Source organism: Lissotriton vulgaris, chromosome 4_1 (assembly GCF_964263255.1).
Source record: "Lissotriton vulgaris chromosome 4_1, aLisVul1.2, whole genome shotgun sequence".
Taxonomy (NCBI): Eukaryota; Metazoa; Chordata; class Amphibia; order Caudata; family Salamandridae; genus Lissotriton; species Lissotriton vulgaris.
Window position 1 is genome coordinate 465,763,239 of NC_141691.1, and position 19,497 is coordinate 465,782,735.

Here is a 19,497-nt window from a genome sequence, read left to right on the forward strand (position 1 = left end):
AGGAGTCCAGTCAGAACAATTTTAATGAGTGTGGCTCCTCTCCTAGATAAAAATAAGTGTGGCACGCCCCTGAATTAATGGTACAGGGTACCGTGCATGTTGGTCTCTTCTTGGGAGACAGCATGCCCGCGGATATCTGTTGTGGCAGTGAGTGTCGCGGGGCTCCCTCCTCAGTTCAGTCAGGCCTCCCCATACTAGGTAGGTTTGCTATGTTATGTTATGTTAAAAAATACTTTTATAGCGCACTTACACCAAGCGGTTTCATGGCGCTGTGAGCATAGGGTGAACAGACATTCAGCAGTGTAGGTGAACGAGAGAGACTGTGATTATTCATGGGCTTGGAGGAACAGTAAGGTTTTGAGGAGGGATCTAAAACAGGGTAGGAAGTAGTGAGTATCAGCTCCAAAGGTAGAGCATTCCAGCGAGAGGAGGCAAGGAAAGAAAATCTGAGGCCACCATGTCTTTTGAGCTTAAAGGTGGGAATTGTCAGTAGAGCCAGGTGAGAGGAGCGAAGGTTGCGCGAAGGATGATAGTGGTGAAGAAGGGAGGAAATGAAAGCAGGGCCAAGGCCAGCCAGGGCTTTAAAAATGATGCAGCCTACTTTAAATTCGCTACGTTTAGCCACTGGAAGCCAATGGAGGGTTTTAAGCAGAGGGCGAACATGAATGTGTCTGGGTTGATGGAAAATTAGTCTTGCGGCCTGATTCTGTACCAACTGTAAGCGATTTAGTTGGTATGCAGGGATGCCGACATAAAGTGAATTGGCATAATCAATCCTAGAGACGGGGGCGTGGCTTGGGCGCCGATGGGGACGGCGGCGTGAGCCTGTAGCTCCGCGCCCGATCCCGTTTTTAATTCTGATAAATATCCTGAAACTCACCTACAGTGCAGCATACTGGATCGGAATACAAGGAGCAGCTTCTGCGCCCACTTTTGTCCTGCTCGGGGGCCCAGAGGCGACGTGAGAGCAGAGTGAGCTGCTGCAGGAGCTGAGCGCCGATAGCAAGATGGCGGCGACCTCGGACCGGGAAGACTGATCAGGGCCGAGCAGTGCACCGAAAGGCTGTCTGGGGGTCTGACCGACTGTTGGAAGGGTGCGGGATGCGGACAAGCCTGCCGATCTGAAGAAAGAAGAATCGCATTGGGGCTGACATTCGCTCCAGAATATCACGGTGCGGCAGGCGCCGCAGGGGAAGCGACTCCTCAAGATGGCGGGTGCTCGGGGAATAGCCCTGATACAGCGACGCAGCGGAACTGGTGATAGCGCTTGTGCTGGCATTTAAGAGCGCCCGTGGTGCGGGTGACAAGCGGGGCCGTACGCCGGATTGTGGGGACTTCCGATCGCCTGCGGGAACACAATCAGCATTGGCACCAGAAGAGGAGGTAAACTGACGGCTGAGCCCTTTGCCGGGCCCCGAGATCCTTGCAGAGGGCAGAGTGGCACGGACACCGAGCTGTTCAAGGAGTGCTGCGAGAGGATGTGTGCCCCCCCCCCCCCCACCGATCCGGGTGAGTGCTGCGCTGCGGGCCTGCCCCGGATGCTAAGGAGGTGAGAGCAGCAGGGGCAGGTCTGCGGCGAGGGGCACACTGCAAGAATGCAGCAGTCGGGGACCTAGGGCCAACGCGGGACGGAAGCGCCATAGAGGCTGTGCTGCAGAGGTTGAGTGCGGCCGCCACATTGCTGCAGATACTGAAGGTCTGGGATCTGCAGTCTGCTGGCACAGGCAGTGTCCCTTGATGTGTGGGCATTGGGCGAACTTGTGGACTCCTGCATTGGGCCTGGGAACACCTGCGCATTCCCCCTGGCAGGAGCTGGTGATGGTGATAGGTGTAGGCTTGGCTGGGAGCAGATAACTGGGCAGACACCCCCGGTGTGGGCATAACAGTTGACTGCCGAAGAAATCTGTTTGCCGGCCTTGGCACTAGCTGTGGGAAGGTGGAGTGCCCACCCAGACGGACGCACCAGTGGATGGGTTGGCCCTGTCGAGGGGGCGATGCGCCGCGGTGTCCAACATAGGAGCAGGACGGCAGGAGTGCACGGCTGAGGAGCGAGGGCCTGTATCGCTGTGGGGAGGAGTGTGGAACCGGTGAAGTGAGGTGCAGGCTGTATTCTGCGTTGAAGTACTGATTGGGGAGGCCCGGCCCTGGTGGGGATAGAGCGACTGCCAGAACTGCGTTTCATGTAGGAATCGAAGACCTGGAGTGGTGCTAAGTGACAGGGACGAGGTTCCGGGTGCTGAGTTGAGCTGGTTGTGGAGGTGCTGGACAAGCACTGGGGCGCCGGGGGGGCGTACTGGGAATACCGGTGACAGAAGTAGTGGATCTGGTGGGCCATCTGGCTACGGAAGGCCGTGAGATGAAGCCGAAGTCGGGACAGGCGGTGGAGGTGGAGCAGGAGGAGCGTAATGACAGCACTGTGGACCCTGAGGGAACGCAGCTGGAGCAAATGCTGAATAAACGCCTGGACAGTATCCTTGAATCCATAACGGCAACTAAGGAATCCTTACATCAGGATATAGCACTGGTCGCTACGGGGCTGGGGCTGCTACGGGCAGACCACTCCAAAGTGGCGGACAGAGTGAAAGAAAATGAACTCCTGCTTCAAGACTTGAAAACGGCTGTGGTGACGGCGGAACACAAGCTGAATGATGTGCTGGCCCGCCTGAAGACCTTAGAAAAGAGGACGGAGGATTCAGAAAGCCGAAATCGGCATAACAATGTCCAGGTGGTAGGTCTGCCGGAAAAAACGGACGGGGCCGACATGATCACCTACATGGAGAACTGGTTTAAGTCGGTTGTTGCCCCGGAGGGCCTCTCCTCCTTCTTCTCCATTGAAAGGGTGCACAGGGTTCCAGCCAGGCCGCCCCTGCCGGGCCGCCCTCCTTGACCGGTGGTGGTCAAGGTCCTGCACTTTAAAGACAGGGATCTGCTAATACAGCGGGCTCGCTCGACTGGGCCCTTCCAGGTGGAGAATAGTGCGGTCACGCTTTTCCCGGATTACACCCAGGAAGTTCAAAAACGCAGGGCCTCTTATTTGACTGTGAAGAAGGAACTGAGGGACGAGGGGATACAGTATTCTCTGCTCTTCCCAGCTAAGCTTCGAATTATCCTTGATGGGACCACGCACTTTTGTCAGACTCCTGAGGAGGCATGGACTTGGCTTGAATCCTATCAAGCTGGCACGGATCAGAGGGGTGGGGGTGAGCGGGGAAAGTCGAAACCTGTCCAGGTGCGCAAATCACAACGCCTCCGCAAACGCAACAAGACCCAGAGAGCACAGCAGGGCATGCAAATGGCCGCGGATAGGCGGGGTGCTCTGGCGGCGACAGCCGTGATTACGGGCTCGCAAAGAGAGGGATCGACGGTGGGGTCGGACTCTAAAGACGACAGATGGAAATCAGGGGCTGAACTCTCGGATGCAGACAGTATCAAGGGCCCTAAGGTAACACCCCAAACGGCGGATGGAATCTTCGGCGACTGACGCCTCCAGCAGGGTGCTGCAGATGTATGGGCCAGGTAGAGCTGCTGGACCTGGTGCTGCAAGTAATGAGGTGATCTAGTATGTGGGATCTTGGGCTAGGTGCGGGGGCGAACCCTGCCACCCGTTGGACTTGAAACACCCTCCCATAGCTCTTAAGGCTAACTGTAGTGGTTACTGCAGTGTAGAATTTTGTGTGTTGTTGTGGAAGTTTGGATGGGGGCTGATAATGTATTATTGGGTCCTGTTCTGGGGGGGGAGGGGTAGGGGGATTGTATTCTGGGGTCTTTATTTCTGGGGTGTTGAGTTTTTGGGGTCGAGCATTGGTGTGGGTATTGCTACCGTGAGGAAGACAGAGAGGCGAGACTGTTGGGATGGGATCGTTACGTGATCTAAAATGTATCACTTGGAATGTGAGAGGTTTGCACACTGTGGTTCGGCGCCATAAAGTACATGCTTCTTTATTGAGAAGAGGAGTGCACATAGCAATGTTGCAGGAGACACATCTTACTTAGGCGGAGGGTCAGGCGCTGCAGCGTAGATGGATGAGTCAGGTCTTTGGTACAGCTTATTCGGCATTTGTGAGGGGAGTGCTCATCTGGGTGCGGGCAGGGATCCCATTTCAGGTCACCAGGCAGATCGTGGACCATGAGGGCAGATATGTAGTAGTGGAGGGTAGACTCTATGGCAGGGACATAGTACTATGCAGTCTTTATGCACCAAACACCGACCAAGCCCGTTTTCTAGATAGCTTGTCAGGCGCTCTAGCACCCTTTCTAGTGGGTCCGATACTAGTGGGTGGGGGATTTTAATGCTATTACGGATATTGACATGGATAGATCGCACCCACCGTTAGCGGCCACCCAGGTTAGGAAATTGGCTAAAGCTAGATCGGAATGGCAGGATAGTTGGGGACTGCTAGATGTGTGGCGTGCCCAACACCCTCAGGTTAGGGATTATTCGTATTTTTCAGCTGTGCATGAACTTCATGTTCGCATCGACGCTTTCCTGTGTTCCCCTCTGATAGCTCGACTGGCTGCCTACACTGAATACCTTGCTAGAACGGTCTCTGACCACAACCCGCTGTTGCTCTCCCTTAATTGGTAGAGGGCGACTACGGCGATCCCGACTTGGCGTCTGCGCCCGACACCCTCGACGACCAGGTATTTCGGACCGAGGTGGGCGACGGGATAGATCATTATTTCTGGGAAAATCGGGGTACGGCGTCATCGCGGGTGCTTGAATGGGATGCTTTTAAGGTGATCATTCGAGGGGTCTGCATCACTAGGTACTCGGGGGCTAGGAGGACAGTCTTGGAAGATTTGGCTAAAGCGGAGGGAGCCTTGAGGGACTTAGAGCGACAGAGGTCTGAGCAACCGTCCCTGCAGGAGAGGGTGCTGGAAGCAAAAGAGAAGGTAGCGGCTGAGACTGAAAGGCTACGGTGTTTTGATCAGTGGGGCTACCTAGCAAAGGTGCATGCGGAGGGAGATAAAGTTGGTACTCTGCTGGACAAACTGGCCGACCCGACGCCGCGGAGTGGCCCCATTATGCAGATAATGTTGGAGAATGGCGACCTGACGTATTCACAGGAACTGATTGTGTCACGCTTCACCTCTTATTATGAGGCCTTGTATAGTAGCCGCAGGGGGGAAACGGAGGCAGACATAGAGGAGTACTGGCGGGGGATTCAGTTGCCACAACTGTCTGAGGAACAGGCGCAACTCCTGGGACAGGATATTACGTTGATGGAAGTGCGAAGTGCCATTAAACGTATGGCCCGCAATAAGACACCGGGACTGCATGGGCTACCGGTCGAATTCTACGCTAAATAAATTGAGGTGCTGGCGCCTGCCTTGGTGGAGATCTACCGCGAAGCGAGTGAGGCAGGCTCTCTGCCGTGCTCGATGCGGGAGGCTCTGATCATTCCACTACTGAAACCGGGATGCCGGAATCGGATGTGGCGTCGTACCGACCTCTCTCCATGCTGTCGGTAGATTATAAGATTCTGAGTAGTATTCTGGCGACCCGTTTATTGCCGCACATGACGACGTTGGTTCACGATGACCAGGCGGGATTTATTCCCACACGATGTACAGCTCTGAGTGTCCGGCGATTCCTCCGGGTAATGGCGGAGAACCAGGAAGACCAGAGCTCCGCAGCGGTCCTTTCAGTAGACATAGAGAAGGCATTTGACAGTCTGGAGTGGCCTTTCCTGCGCAGGGTGTTGAGTGGTTTTGGTCTGGGCGACCACTTCGTGCGGTGGACGACGGTATTGTATTCCATGGATAGGTGAAGTGATATCTGCTCAATGTCCGATTATGAGGGGGTCGCGACAGGGGTGTTCGCTGTCGCCGTTGTTGTTCGCGCTGGCGATTGAACCCCTCGCAACACAGGCTAGATCGGGACAGCTATATAGAGGGCTGCTGCACCGGGGTGATCAGCACTTCATCTCCCTATACGTGGATGATTTACTCCTATTTCTTCGGGAGGCCGATGCTGACTTGCCGGGGGCTACGACCATGTTTAGGGAAGTTCTCCGGACTTCGGGTTAACTGGACTAAGACGTGTCTCTTCCCGACCCGCCGGGGACTGCCTCCTCCCGAATCATTGGGGGAACTGACGTGGGAACCGGCGTGCCTCACGTATTTGGGGGTGGCGGATCTACCATACTGAGAAGGACTTATTAGAGGGTAATATATATCGATGTGTTAAGGCCTTGAAAAGATGCATGGATTTTTGGGCGACGCTTACCTTGTTGGTGCTGGGCAGGGTGGCTCTGCTTAAGATGGTGCCCGTGCCTAGATTGCTGTATTATTTTCGCACTTTACCGATCTGGGTCCCGACGAGAATTTTTAAGGAGCTGAGGTCGTTGGTGGTGGTCTTCTTGTGGGGTACGGGAAGGAGGCGTGTGGCGCTGTCGACGTTGTTGAGACCAAGATTGGAGGGCGGCCTAGCAGTGCCGGATTTTGAGCTCTATTATTTGGCGGCTCAATTGCAGGTGCTGACACAACATATAGCGCGGGAATATCGGGGTCCAGAAAGTGGCTGGGGACGGGGAATACCACGGCATGTGTTGGCATATATAGTGATGCAGCAGAGGCTTGATGTGCGGGACCTGACTGGTGAGGAGCGGACCCTGCGGACGTGTTGGAATAGGACACAGCGCAGGGCGGGGACGCATCGCCCGTACGCTCCGGAGATCCCGTTGGGCATGCTGACGACGTTACCGCACGGTGGAGACTGGTCCCCTCTGGCGAACTGGGATCAGATGGGTGTTCAGATGGTGGGAGACCTCTATGTGAACGAGGAACTGGCACCCTTTGCGGTGTTACAGGATGTGTTTGGGCTTCCTGACGGGGACTTTCTGCTGCATGCTGTGGTTGCAACCGCAATCCAGAAACACTGGAGAACGGGTAGATCAGAGCCGATACTGACCCTTGCTTGTCAATATGTGGTGATGGCGGCTGGGACAATCAAGGCAGTGACATGTCTCCAATCCCGATTGCTTCGGGAGAGTTTGCGGCCACTTGAAGTTCTTAAGGCGAGATGGGAGGAGAGCGTGGGCCGCCCAATACCTGATACTGCGTGGGGTCACATCCTGAAGAGGGCGTGGAAGAAATGCGCGGCTCCAGCAGATCCAATATTTTATAGTGCATAGGGCCTATTTGACACCAGGGAAGATCCGGAAGAACTTTCAGGTCCAGGACGCGGCGTGCCCGAGATGCAGGGAAGAAGGAGTTGAGATTGAACACATGTTATGGCTGTGCCCGAAGTTGGAAGGTTACTGGGAGGAGGTGGGAGGGCTGCTCAGCGCTGTGACGGTCAGACAGATAGATTATGACATGGCCACTTGTTTGCTGCACTGGTTCCCACACACTGCTAAGACCACAGTTACAAGTGAATTTATAGATTTGGGTCTTCTGTTAGCTAAGCGCGAGATTACATGGCATTGGAAGGCGAGGGAAGGCTCTTCGAGTGGAAGCGGGAACTCTGCAAGTGGGCAAGCTGTGAAAGCGTGGTGAGGCTCAGGCAGGCTACCCGTTCGGGTAATGAAAAGGCACTAGTGGTGGCCAGGGCTTGGGAAGCCATGGTTCAGTCCCCGAAAGATCAGATGGAGCTGGAAGAGGAAGAGTGAACACTCCACGTCCAGGTGATAGCTGGTTCCACATGTTAGCCTCGCTTACCGATACATGTTTTAGTGGAAATGGTAGCTAGGACTTGCAATCGCCCACAGCACAGTTTTAGGAGGGAGGGAGGGTTAATAAGGGGGGAGGGGGTCTGAGCACTGTTAGGAAGAGTGTGTTGCCGTAAATACTAGGGTCGAGACTGCCTCTACTTTCAAAGGGATACTTGCACTACACTTGGCGCTCTAATTCCTATGACTTAGATGATGGTGGAGGCAGAGCAGGAACAGCGTAATTAGAGATGATTAGTGTGGTTAAATAAATGTTGGCTTAAGTGTTTGGGCAAGTTGGTTGGTGGGGAGTTGGGAGAAAAAGAAAAGCAGGAGTATTCTGAAGTAGTTGGTTGATTTTGCTGCAAAGGTATGCGATGTAAGAGTATGCCACCTTCAAATTGATGCCGCCCGACCTTCGGGTTGTGGGCTGAATGGCTGTGTAACTATATTAACGGAGGCTTCTCCCTGGAGCGTATTTATATCGGCAATGTTGATTACTTTAAGGGTGTATTGTTCCATCCTGCAATAAAAATATATTTTCAACAAAAAAAAATCAATCCTAGAGACTACCAGGGCCAGAAGAGCCAGGGTCAAGGCCTCAGTGGTTAAAAACGGGAGATCTTATGGATTTTTCGGAGATGGAAAAAGCAGGAGGATACCACGACACTAATCTGGGGCTTCATAGAGAGGCCATTACTGATAATGACTCCTAGGCTTTTTGCTAAGTTAAAAGGGCGAGGAGGGGAGCCAAGGCAGGAGGGCCAAAAAATTGAATTCCAGGGATTGGAGGCACCTCCGACCAAGACCAGCTCGGTCTTGTCCGGGTTAAGCTTTAAGTGATTGTCCTCCATCCAGTTACTGATGAGACACAGGGTGGACTGAAAATTATGGATAGATTGATCGTAGGAGTCAATGTCAAAGATTAGCTGAATGTCATCAGCGTAATTGAAAGCGATGACATTGCTACCCCGTAGGGCCCGAATGAGGGGAGTCAAGTATAGATTAAAAAGAAGGGGAGACAGGCAAGATACCTGGGGGATGCCACATGTCAACTCAACTTTGTCCGTTGAGAAATTAGAAAGGCGGACAGCCTTATGACGATTGCTCAAGAAGGAGCGGATCCACCCCAGGGCCGGCCCCCGGATGCCAGCGTCCTCGACACGGCCGACCAAGATATCATGGTCGACCGTGTCGAAGGCAGCCGACAAATCCAGGAGCACCAAGGCCTGGCTGATCCCGAGGTCCACTCCTCTCCTCAGCTCCTCCATCACTGAGAGAATGACTGACTCGGTTGAGTGTGCTGGCCTAAAGCCAGCCTGTTGCGGGTCGAGGACCTGGGAGCGTTCGATAAACAAGCTCATAAAGTTAGTGACATGAGCCTCCAGCACTTTACTGAGGTAAGGGAGCAGGGAAATAGGGCGAAAATTACTCATTAAGGAGGGTTCCGCATTAGGCTTCTTCAGGATGGGTACCACCTCAGCTATCTTGATGGAGTTAGGGACCAAACCAAGCCGGAGGGAATTATTGAGCAAAGCCAAAGGGGGTTTGGGGCAAGCAGTAAAGGCCTCCCGTAGAATATGGGGGGACAGCAGTCTGTAGGAGAGCCAGAGCCCACCTTCTTTAACAAAGCGAAGAATTGCTCCTCAGAGATTAGGGGCATCTTATCCACTGTATGCGGATTTCTAGTGGCCAAAGTGGTAGCAGATAAGGGTGTCGGGTCTGGTGTACGGAGAGGAATACTATTTTAAATTTTGACAATTTTTTCCACAAAGAAGGAGTTAAGGGAATCACAAAGGGCTTGGGAGGGGAGAGGCTTAATGGTTACTCTATCTTCCACTATAGAAAAAATATCTTTTGCCTTAGTTGCTGAATCAGTGATCTTTTTAGAGAAGTATAAAGTGTTAGCCTGGAGGATGGCTTGTTTATAATCTTTAAGCTGGGCCTTAAACAACTATTTTTTCTCGGGGGCGTAATTGCACCTCCAGCTACGTTCGGCCTGCCTGAGTGTAAGTTTTTTAATTTTTAACTCCTCTGAAAACCATCTCTGGGCATCATGGGGGCGTTTTAGTTCGAGATGTCTAAATGGCGCCACAATGTTGCTGGCTGATTTTAGCCAGTGTCTCATACTGATAGCCTGAGTGTTTAGGGAGTCATGTTCGGCGGGGGGGGGGGGCACTGAGCATGGAGCAAAATTCACTAAGATCAGCCCTGTTCCAGTTCCTGGTTAAAAGGTTCCCCGCTGGTGTAAGGCTAGTGTGGGGAATAAAAGCCATGGAAAACATAATAATGAAATGATCCGACCATGGACAAGGGGAAATAAGGGGTTGGGAAATATCTAGATTGGACGTCCAGACCTGGTCTAGGACGTGACCTTTAACATGCGTTGCCGATTTAATATGCTGGATACAGTTCATGGCCGCTAGGAGATCAGTAAAAGCAATGGAACAAGTGCTCTCCCTAGCATCGGAGGGCCAGAAGTTAAAATCGCCAATGATTAACACTTTGGAATTGTTGATCACTAGTTGGGAAAGCATATCGCCAAACAGTGAAGGGAAACCGGGCATGTGTTGGGGGGGACGGTAGACAAGAACACAGATAAGAGGAGACAGGGAGGGTTCAAGTCTTAAAATGAGGCAGTCCACTGATAGTATACTAGCTGCCTTTAGAGATAAGAACCTAATTGGGAGTTTGACAATGGCTGCGACCCCGCCACCGGGCTCACCAGGAGGTCTATTAGTCTGGAGAATATATTAGCCTGGGGGCACCGCCGCCAAGATGTCAGGAAATGACTCCTCATTGAGCCAGGTTTCCGTTACTAGGAGTATGTCAGGTTTCGCCGAGTCCAATAATTTGAAGATCTCTAGCTGGTGTTTCACCAGCGAGCGGGTGTTTAAATAGCTGACTGTCAGCATAGAGTTGGTTGTTCTTCTGGTTGGGGAGGGTAGAGGGTCATGGGGACCAGCCGGGGTGGGAGGGGACGGGGCGACTGCCAGGGGAAATGTGAATTCCTGAAAATCGGTCCTGGGACTATAAATTCCCAGTGAATCGAGACTGGTTTGAGTGGAGGGGCTAAGAGGCCAGTGGCTATGGAGACTTGTTAGAGCCGAGCCGGATAGGAAATAAAATGGGCGGAGTTCCCTGCCCCTGGCCCCGAACGGGCGCGGACGGGCGCAGACGGGCTTGCCTTTGGCACGCCTTTGGCGCGCACCCGGCGTGCCCGCAGCGCGCGCCCACTGCGCGCACCCGCTGCGCATTCATGGGGGCATGTGCAATATGTAGCCTAGCCCCGCCTCCAGCTAGACCGCAGCCTACGGTCCTGCCGGGCTCAGGGACTGACCTAAGTTGGCGCCCTGCCCTCCACACAATCGGCAATGACGCTGCGATGGACCGGGCAGGGGGAGCGCACCAGACAGCAAGTAAGTACAAGAATAAGAAATTAATGAGAAGCAGCGATTTAAAAATGTCCAGCAGTCGCTTTTAAAAGCGCGAATGGTGCGATTTAAAAACAGGCAGATAGCGGTGGAGTGAGAGTAAGTAAGCAGAAGAGTACACAGCAATCTTAAATCATTGCTATCAGCGTGCCTCGCGGTCTGCCACCCAGCGCTCAGCGATATTGCAGGAGCTGCCACCACCTACTGTTACCGCCACGCTCCTCTCACACTCAGCCAATATGTAGCTTAGCCCCGCCTCCAGCTAGACGGCAGCCTACGGTCCTGCCGGGCTCAGGGACTTACCTAAGATGGCGCCCTGCCCTCCACACAATCGGCAATGCAGCCGCGATGAACCGGGGCAGGGGGAGCACACCAGACAGCAAGTAAGTACAAGAATAAGAAATGAATGAGAAGCAGCGATTTAAAAATGTCCAGCAGTCGCTTTTAAAAGCGCGAATGGTGCGATTTAAAAACAGGCAGATAGCGGTGGAGTGAGAGTGAGTAAGCAGAAGAGTACTCAGCAATCTTAAATCATTGATAACAGCGTGCCTCGCAGTCTGCCCCCCAGCCCTCACTGATATCTCAGGAGCTGCCAACACCTACTGTTACCGCCACGCTCCTCTGACACTCAGCCAATATGTAGCCTAGCCCCGCCTCCAGCTAGACCGCAGCCTACCGTCCTGCCGGGCTCAGGGACTGACCTAGGATGGCGCCCTGCCCTCCACACAATCGGCAATGCAGCCGCAATGGACCGGGGCAGGGGAGCACACCAGACAGCAAGTAAGTACAAGAATAAGAAATTAATGAGAAGCAGCGATTTAAAAATGTCCAGCAGTAGCTTTTAAAAGCGCGAATGGTGCGATTTAAAAACAGGCAGATAGTGGTGAAGTGAGAGTGAGTACGCAGAAGAGTACACAGCAATCTTAAATCATTGCTAACAGCGTGCCTCACAGACTGCCCCCCAGCGCTCAGCGATATTGCAGGAGCTGCCACCACCTACTGGTACCGCCACGCTCCTCTCACACTCAGCCAATATGTAGCCTAGCCCCGCCTCCAGCTAGATCGCATCCTACGGTCCTGCCGGGCTCAGGGACTGACCTTTGCGGCATCGAGCATCGCCTGGCTCCTCCTCCCCCTTTCACAGTTGGCATTCCTCTGGGCCCTTCGATGCCCGGCACCATCGGGAGAAACTATACAAATCGGTCCTTCATTTGTGAGAGTTAGATGTATTGGTGCTATAATTGACAATGTCTTTTTCGCTTCTGTTTTCGATTGGCCTAGAGTGGATATATGTGGTGGGGGGGTGGAATTATGTGTGTTGGGTTGGAATTGTGTGGTGTATAGTGGATTTGTGGTGTGGAATTAAGTAGAATGTTCTTCAGTTGAAATATGTGTATAGTAATTGTGTGGTATTGAGTGTACTGGAATTATGTGGAGTGTAATTGTGTCACTGAGTGCAGTTATGTGGAATGGCATTTTGTGCTGTGGAGTTGAATGTTGTGAATTTTAATTATGTGGTGTTCTGTTGAATTTTGTGGCATGATGTGGAATTATGTGGTGTGGTTTGGATGTATGTAGTGTGCTGTGTAATTTTGTTGGGAGGAAATATGTGGCTTGTTGTCGAATTATGTGTGGTGAATGAAAATGTGTCGAGTTGAATTGTGTGATGTGGAAGTGACTGGTGTTGAGTGAAATTATGCTGATTCGAATTATTTTGCATGGCATGGAGTTTATTTGTGTGGATTGTGTTACAAAGTTTGAAAATGATGACACATAATTAGGAAGAAAAGCAGACTTTCATTGCACACAAATTTACAAAACCTTATAATATGCAAAGACTTGTCCAAATATCTCAAATAAAACATGCATATCGAATCCCCAGTGACATTTGTGTTGGTGAATTTTATGAAGGGCTTGAACAATGTGGAGTGCTGTTTTGATTGCTAATAGTGCTAGGGCGCTGCACATCTGTGGCAGGGGTATGTTCATCTAAACTTAGCTTTGCACATTTGTGATGGGAATTCTGATTTCGATTGTACAAACAAAGCACCCATAGATGTGGATGTGATTTATGGGATTTTTAATTCATTCACTTCTCAGCAGGCAGTGAGTGGGTTGCTTGTGAAACTGTAAACATATTAAATGCCTGAGCATTAGAGAGCTATTGTGTGAGGTAAAAAAACAAGCATGAACATTTCTGTCCCATTAAAGAGTAAATACACATGCATCATTGCTTCTGGCCACACAGAGTAGGGTTAATACTAACCTTTTCCTTGCTGCATTCTTAATCTGTAATTGCCTTGTTTAACTTTTGAGATTCCTCCTGAGTCCAAGAGTGATCTAATTCTCTGGGGTGTAAGGTCCAATACTTATACCCCATTTTGTCTTTGTAGGAAGGGTCTCTGATCCCAGACTAAACCAGTTCTGTCCTCTCTGGTGCAGCAGGCCCACAGGAAGTGGAGACAGCATTGTGCAAAGGAGACACTGCCTATTTAGGTGCAAGGGAAACTCTTCCCACCACTCTAAAGGCAGCCAAAGTTTATTCAGCCCTACAATGAGTCTCCCAGGAAAAGACAGGTCACTCCCCTGCCCCTCCTGGTGGCTGTCTACAGTGAAAGCACCTCCCTAGCCCCTGTCACTCCAACACCAAACAGTCAATACACAAACCAGTAGAGGCACACAGAATGGTTAAACAAGAAAAGGCCTACTTTCTAAAAGTGCAAAAACTGGGGTGGCGAAGTGAGCTAAAGAACGTTAATCAATTCAGCCCAGCTCTGTGACTGGGGGTGAGTGTCTAAAAAGTTTCAGCGCTCCGTCCATCATCTTTTTGTGCTTCCTTTGTTCGCCCTAAGTTGGCAGGGTATGCCCAGACATTGGTCGCTTGCTGTCTTTGCCACTGGAGTCAAGCAAGCCTGGCTGATGAGAGGTGTTACCCTGAAACTAGTCCCAGGATACTTGTTTCCGGTCCAGGGAAGACCTGCTTTCGCAGCTCAGTCAGGACTGTTTCCATGAGGAACAGAGTCAAGACTGATTTGCATATGGGTGGGTCTGAACTGGGGTGGTGAAGTGAGCTAAAGAACGATGATGAATACAACCCAGATCTAAGACTGGGCTGAGTTTCTGAAAAGTTTCAGTGCTCTGTCCATCATCTCTTTGTGCTTGTTTTGTTCGCCCTAATTTGGCTAGGTAGGCCCAGACATGGGTCCCTTTCCCACTTTGCCACTGGATTCAAACTAGCCTGGCTGATGAGGGGTGTTACCCCAAAACTGGTCCAAGGATGCTTCTTTCCCATCCAGGGAAGACCTTGCTTGGCATTTCGGGCTAGACTGATCCCACTAAAGACAGGGTCAAGACTGATTTGCATATGGCTGGGTCTGAACTGGGGTGGCAAAGTGAATTAAAGAACGATGATGGATTCTACTCAGATCTGTGACTTGGGTTAGTCCAAAAAGTTTCAGTTCTCCGTCCATCTTTTTGTGTTTGCGCTACTTTCATAAAGTGGCATTTTCAAACACACAATTTAAAAAGCATATTTACTAAAAGATGTGTTATTAAATTCTGCGTTTTTAGAGCCTAAACTCCATTTCTATTTCTTGTCCCATTGGAAAGTTATGATTGAGAAGTTATAACGCTACAAAATAGGGCCAACCCAAAAAGAAGTCACTGGGAACCGGGTATGCAGTAATATAGGAAGAGGGGTCCCAGAACGGGAGGACAGATAAACACAAAAGTACAGTGTTATTTATTCACAGAGTACTCAACCACATCTTGGTGTACATTGCATGAAAATATCAACCATATTTTTTTCCTGATTTTTGTGAGATGTTATAAAGCAACTCCTATGTTAGCCTATGTGACAGCTAGCCTTTCAATAGTGAAAAACTAAATTTGCAGTATTTCAGGACATTTAAAACACAGCAGTACATGGCCTACCAGATGGGTGGTTCTACATGTAAGAAAAGGGAGGGTTAGGGCCTGGCAAGTGGTTTTACTTGCCAGGTCGGCATGGCAGGTTTAAACTGCGCACAGGCACTGTAGTGGAGGTCTGAGATACTTTTACAGGGCTACTCATGTGGGTGGCACAATCAGTGCTGCAAGCCCACTAGTAGCCTTTGATTTACAGGCCCTGGGCTTACACAGTGCACTGTACTAGAGACTTACCAGTAAATCAAATATACCAATCAGGGATAACCTATTGCAATAACAATTTATTCAGGGAGCACATGCACTTTTGACACTGATCAAGGCCAAAGTTCCCAAAGCATCTAAGCCAGCAAAAACTAAGTCTAGCAGAGCACAAAAAAATACAGGGGATAGAGGCAAAATATCAGTGAATACCGCGCCAAGGATGCAAAGTCTAACAACAAGAAATGTCAAATTTCCCCCACGTGACTCAATCTCTGTCTGTGAACAACGAAAGTAAGTCTAACTTGCAATATCGCTCGCTTCAGCAGAAACATGCCTAATAAACAGAGAAACACGCAGAGGTCAAGATGTCCGTCTGCTTGAAGCATGCAGTTTATAGTGCAAATGCGTCCATGCTTAAAGTTAAAGCTCAACGTGCCATGCAGAAGAATTCATAAAGTGCTGCGTGCCGCACTGATCAACGGGGAAAGAGCAGAGGAAGCCCACATTGTGATTGGCAACCAGGAGGAACCAAGAACACATTTTGGCCTATCCAAAGGAATAATGAGTGAAATCGCCTAAGCGTGAACCAAGCACACATAGGAGTGACAATTACAAGCAATGCACCAATAAAAAGCCAACATTTCTGAAAAGCACCAAAAGAATGAAAGGCAATCAATGGTTTTGGTTAAAGCTCATATTGTAGACACATTCTGCCTCACAGAGCAGCGCATGCTCGTGGACTCTATAATCAACTTGAAAAGGAGATAGGATATGGTCTTAACTCTAATTTTTATTGCTGGTGGAGTAGAAGGAAAGGCAGGGGGCACCAGGAGGGAGTGAAGGGATGGGTATGGGGGTAAGATGGACAATGGAAGGGGTGGGGAATAAAACAATTTGGAGGCACAGCTCTGCCTAGTATTGTGCATCAGTGGTAAGACCAATGCAGTTTAGTGCGGTTGTCCTCAACACGCACTAAAATGCGGTCATGCATTTTGAGCACCTCCGAACACAACAGCACTATGAGGTACAAAAAAACTGCAAATAGGAACATGCCATTGCAAAAGCGCGAGCAGCAGGATCCCTGCTGGCAGTAGTGTGCATACTGTGCAGTCAGTGAGCCTTTACTCACAATAAAGAACACAATTTGTCATCACACGGCGCAGTGCCACCCTCAGACTCAGGCAGCAGTGCACCATAAAGCTTTGCCTCAGGAATTCATCCACGAGACATGCCATGGCTCAGGCTCTCAAACAGACTCTGACAATTCATCCTCTCTGGTAAGTGATAATCACCCTGAGACCACCAAGCAGTGCACCGCCCCATGTCCAGGCTGATACAGAGAGTGATGATCCATCTAGGGGGCGGCGACTTGCCTTGTTGTATTTCGAAAACTGGCGCCACCTGCACATCACTGTTAGTGCCATTTAACTCAAGTCCACAAACAAGTCAGTGATTGGATGATGATTGGCAATAGACCTAGCAACTGGTGGGCAAAACTAAGTTTTTGTGTTACAGCATGCCATATGCTCCCCCGCTAGTTTAGAGTGAGCAGGGGTGCCTGCACCTCTCAGACCATGCAGCGCTACAGACCCTCAGACTAATTTGGCAGTGCTGTACTTGGATTACCCTATGCGCTAGTGTGTTGGCACACTGACAGACTGGCACCAGAATGCTGCCGACCCGGAGGAAGGCATCTGTTATATTGTATTGAGATGCTGGCTGGAATGGCACATCTCTGTGATGTACTGTACATTCCAGCATGATGTCACCTTAGTGGCATCATTGACAGTTGGTCCAGTTGTGTCTGGCAAGGACATCGTTTGGGTGTTTTCTCCTATCAAATAAACCCTACTTGAAGATTGTCACAAGCTGTCTACTGCATTTAATCATAACAATTTTGGCGACGAGAATGGGTGTTTTTTATTCTTTTTGTTATTCATTATTTTTTTACATATAGCTTGCTGTATCTTTTATTTTTCTTCTGTTTCGTTCTTAGTTCTTTGTGTTACTGTAAGATGGGGAGATGTGTTATATTGTATTGAGATGCTGGCTGGAATGGCACATCTCTGTGATGTACTCTACATTCCAGCGTGATATCACCTTAGTGGCATCATTGACAGTTGGTCGAGCTGTGTCTGGCAAGGACATCATTTGGGGGCTTTCTCCGATCAAATAAACCCTACTTGAAGATTGTCACCTGCTGTCTCCTGCATTTAATCATAACAGCATCGCTGCCAGTGGATAGGGCCTACAGGGCAAACCTGCTCGCAGGAGAAAAACGACAAGTGACTTGTGTCACACATGCTACTCTGGACAAGCATTCAAAAGAGGAAGGGCACACTATGACTGTCTGCTTGTGACCGGTCATGGTAATGAGGTGCCATGCTGCCATGTTTTAAAAAGCTTTTGCGGCTGCACAGTGTGGCAGACTTTCAATGAGCAGGAAGCTTGTCCCAGTGTACGCCCATGAAAGAGAGCGTACGGTCTCCATCTACTCTTACTCCAAATCGGCAGCAGTGAGCAGTAAAGCATGACAGAAGACAAGAGTGCAGCATCTCTGCACTAGCTGAATGTCAAAAGACAGCCAGTATGAGTACACACACAGGTATAGCATGATCATCAGTGCACAGAGGGCCGGCAGAAAAAGTGGGTAAGTTGCAGGCAGGGTAACTATTAAGAGAAAGTCAAAGTGACCTGCCTGTCACAGTGATGTTTGGAGTGATCCTGCTTGTATGTCATATTGTGGTTCTGATGATTAATGCATATTTCAAGGCACCCTTGGTAATGAGTGGCCGGTCCAGGATTTTCTCATATTTTTATAATGGAGAGTGGTTATGATAGTGACCTTCCATTTTAGCAGCTGTTTCAAGATTGTTGTAGAGCTCTTCACTGCTCAAAATCTCATCTTTGGTTGTTGAATGTCACTCATAAATACGCTTAAATCATGGAAATTTCACACACAAGCCGCACTTAAGCTGCTATGGAGGCAACATGGGTGAGTGACTGAATTAGGCGGGCACCATGTACAATGGATGATGGAAGGGAAATGCTCACAGCAAGCACATAGATAAAGCATGGTTGGTGCATGCAAACACTGGCAACAACACAGACAACAACAGGAGGGAGGGTGGGTAAGGTATAGAACAATACAGGCAACAACTGAGATGGGTAAGTGGGGTAAGCAACAACACAAGAAAAATGGAAGGAGCGAGGGGGCTTACAAGCAACAACACAAGCAACAATGGAAGAAGTTAGTATAGGTGCAGGCAAGCAACACCACAGGCAGCAAATGAATGTGGCTAGGCGTTGAAAGCAACTACACAGGAAAAAACTGAAGAAATGAGAGTTAGTGGGTGAAATCAACATTAAGTGGTGAAACAATGGAAGTAGGGAGGGTGGATGAAAGCAAGCAACATCATATGCAACAATAGAATGTGGATGGAGTTTGGATGTTGCAAGCAACAATGCAACAATGGAAGCATAGTGGACAGGTAGAAACAAGCATTAACGCAGATAACAATGGAATGAGGGAGTGTGGGGGCAAGGAAGCAACAACAGTGGCAACATTAGAAGTAATATCGAATTGGGTAATCTTACACAGTGTAAAGTATAACCTCGAGTTCACCGTGTGCGAAGACCTCGCAGTATTAAAGATAATCAGGTAGTCGCTAGGTAAGTTTCTTGGTACAAACGATTTTAATCATAAGCTGATATTCAGTTCATATTGTAGTCATATGTTGAATATATTCATAGGTGAAATATCATTCTTCAAAGTCAAAATGTATAACCATCACAATCATCCATAGCAAGTATCCGTTAACTCAGTCAATGCGTCCCCAATGCATTTCGAGCATCTGCTCTTCGTCAGGGAGAAAGTTCTATAAAGAAAACACAAGGATATCCAGGTGTAATGCGCAGTACAGGAATCTGTATCGCAGTAATTACAAAGTGGTGCCTGTAGCAACTCAAATTAATGATGCCCAAGAAAAACAATGGTGCCCAACAACAAAGCATGAAAGAGCACTCATGCAATGGTGTGAAATTCAGTGATGTAAAGAAACAAAATAAATCAGAAACGTCAGGGTGTAAATAAAGGTCCCAAATGCATCATCCAGGAAAGTACGGCTATGAGTGGCACGCGTAAACAGCTGTGTGAGGGGCCCGGGTGCATTAATGCTCTCCTGTAACTTCAAGGAGTGATGAAACAATCTACGCAAAAACGCGGTGTGCAACGAAAGAAAACGACAAACATCCGATAGTAAGTGAAGCACGATGTGCTCAGT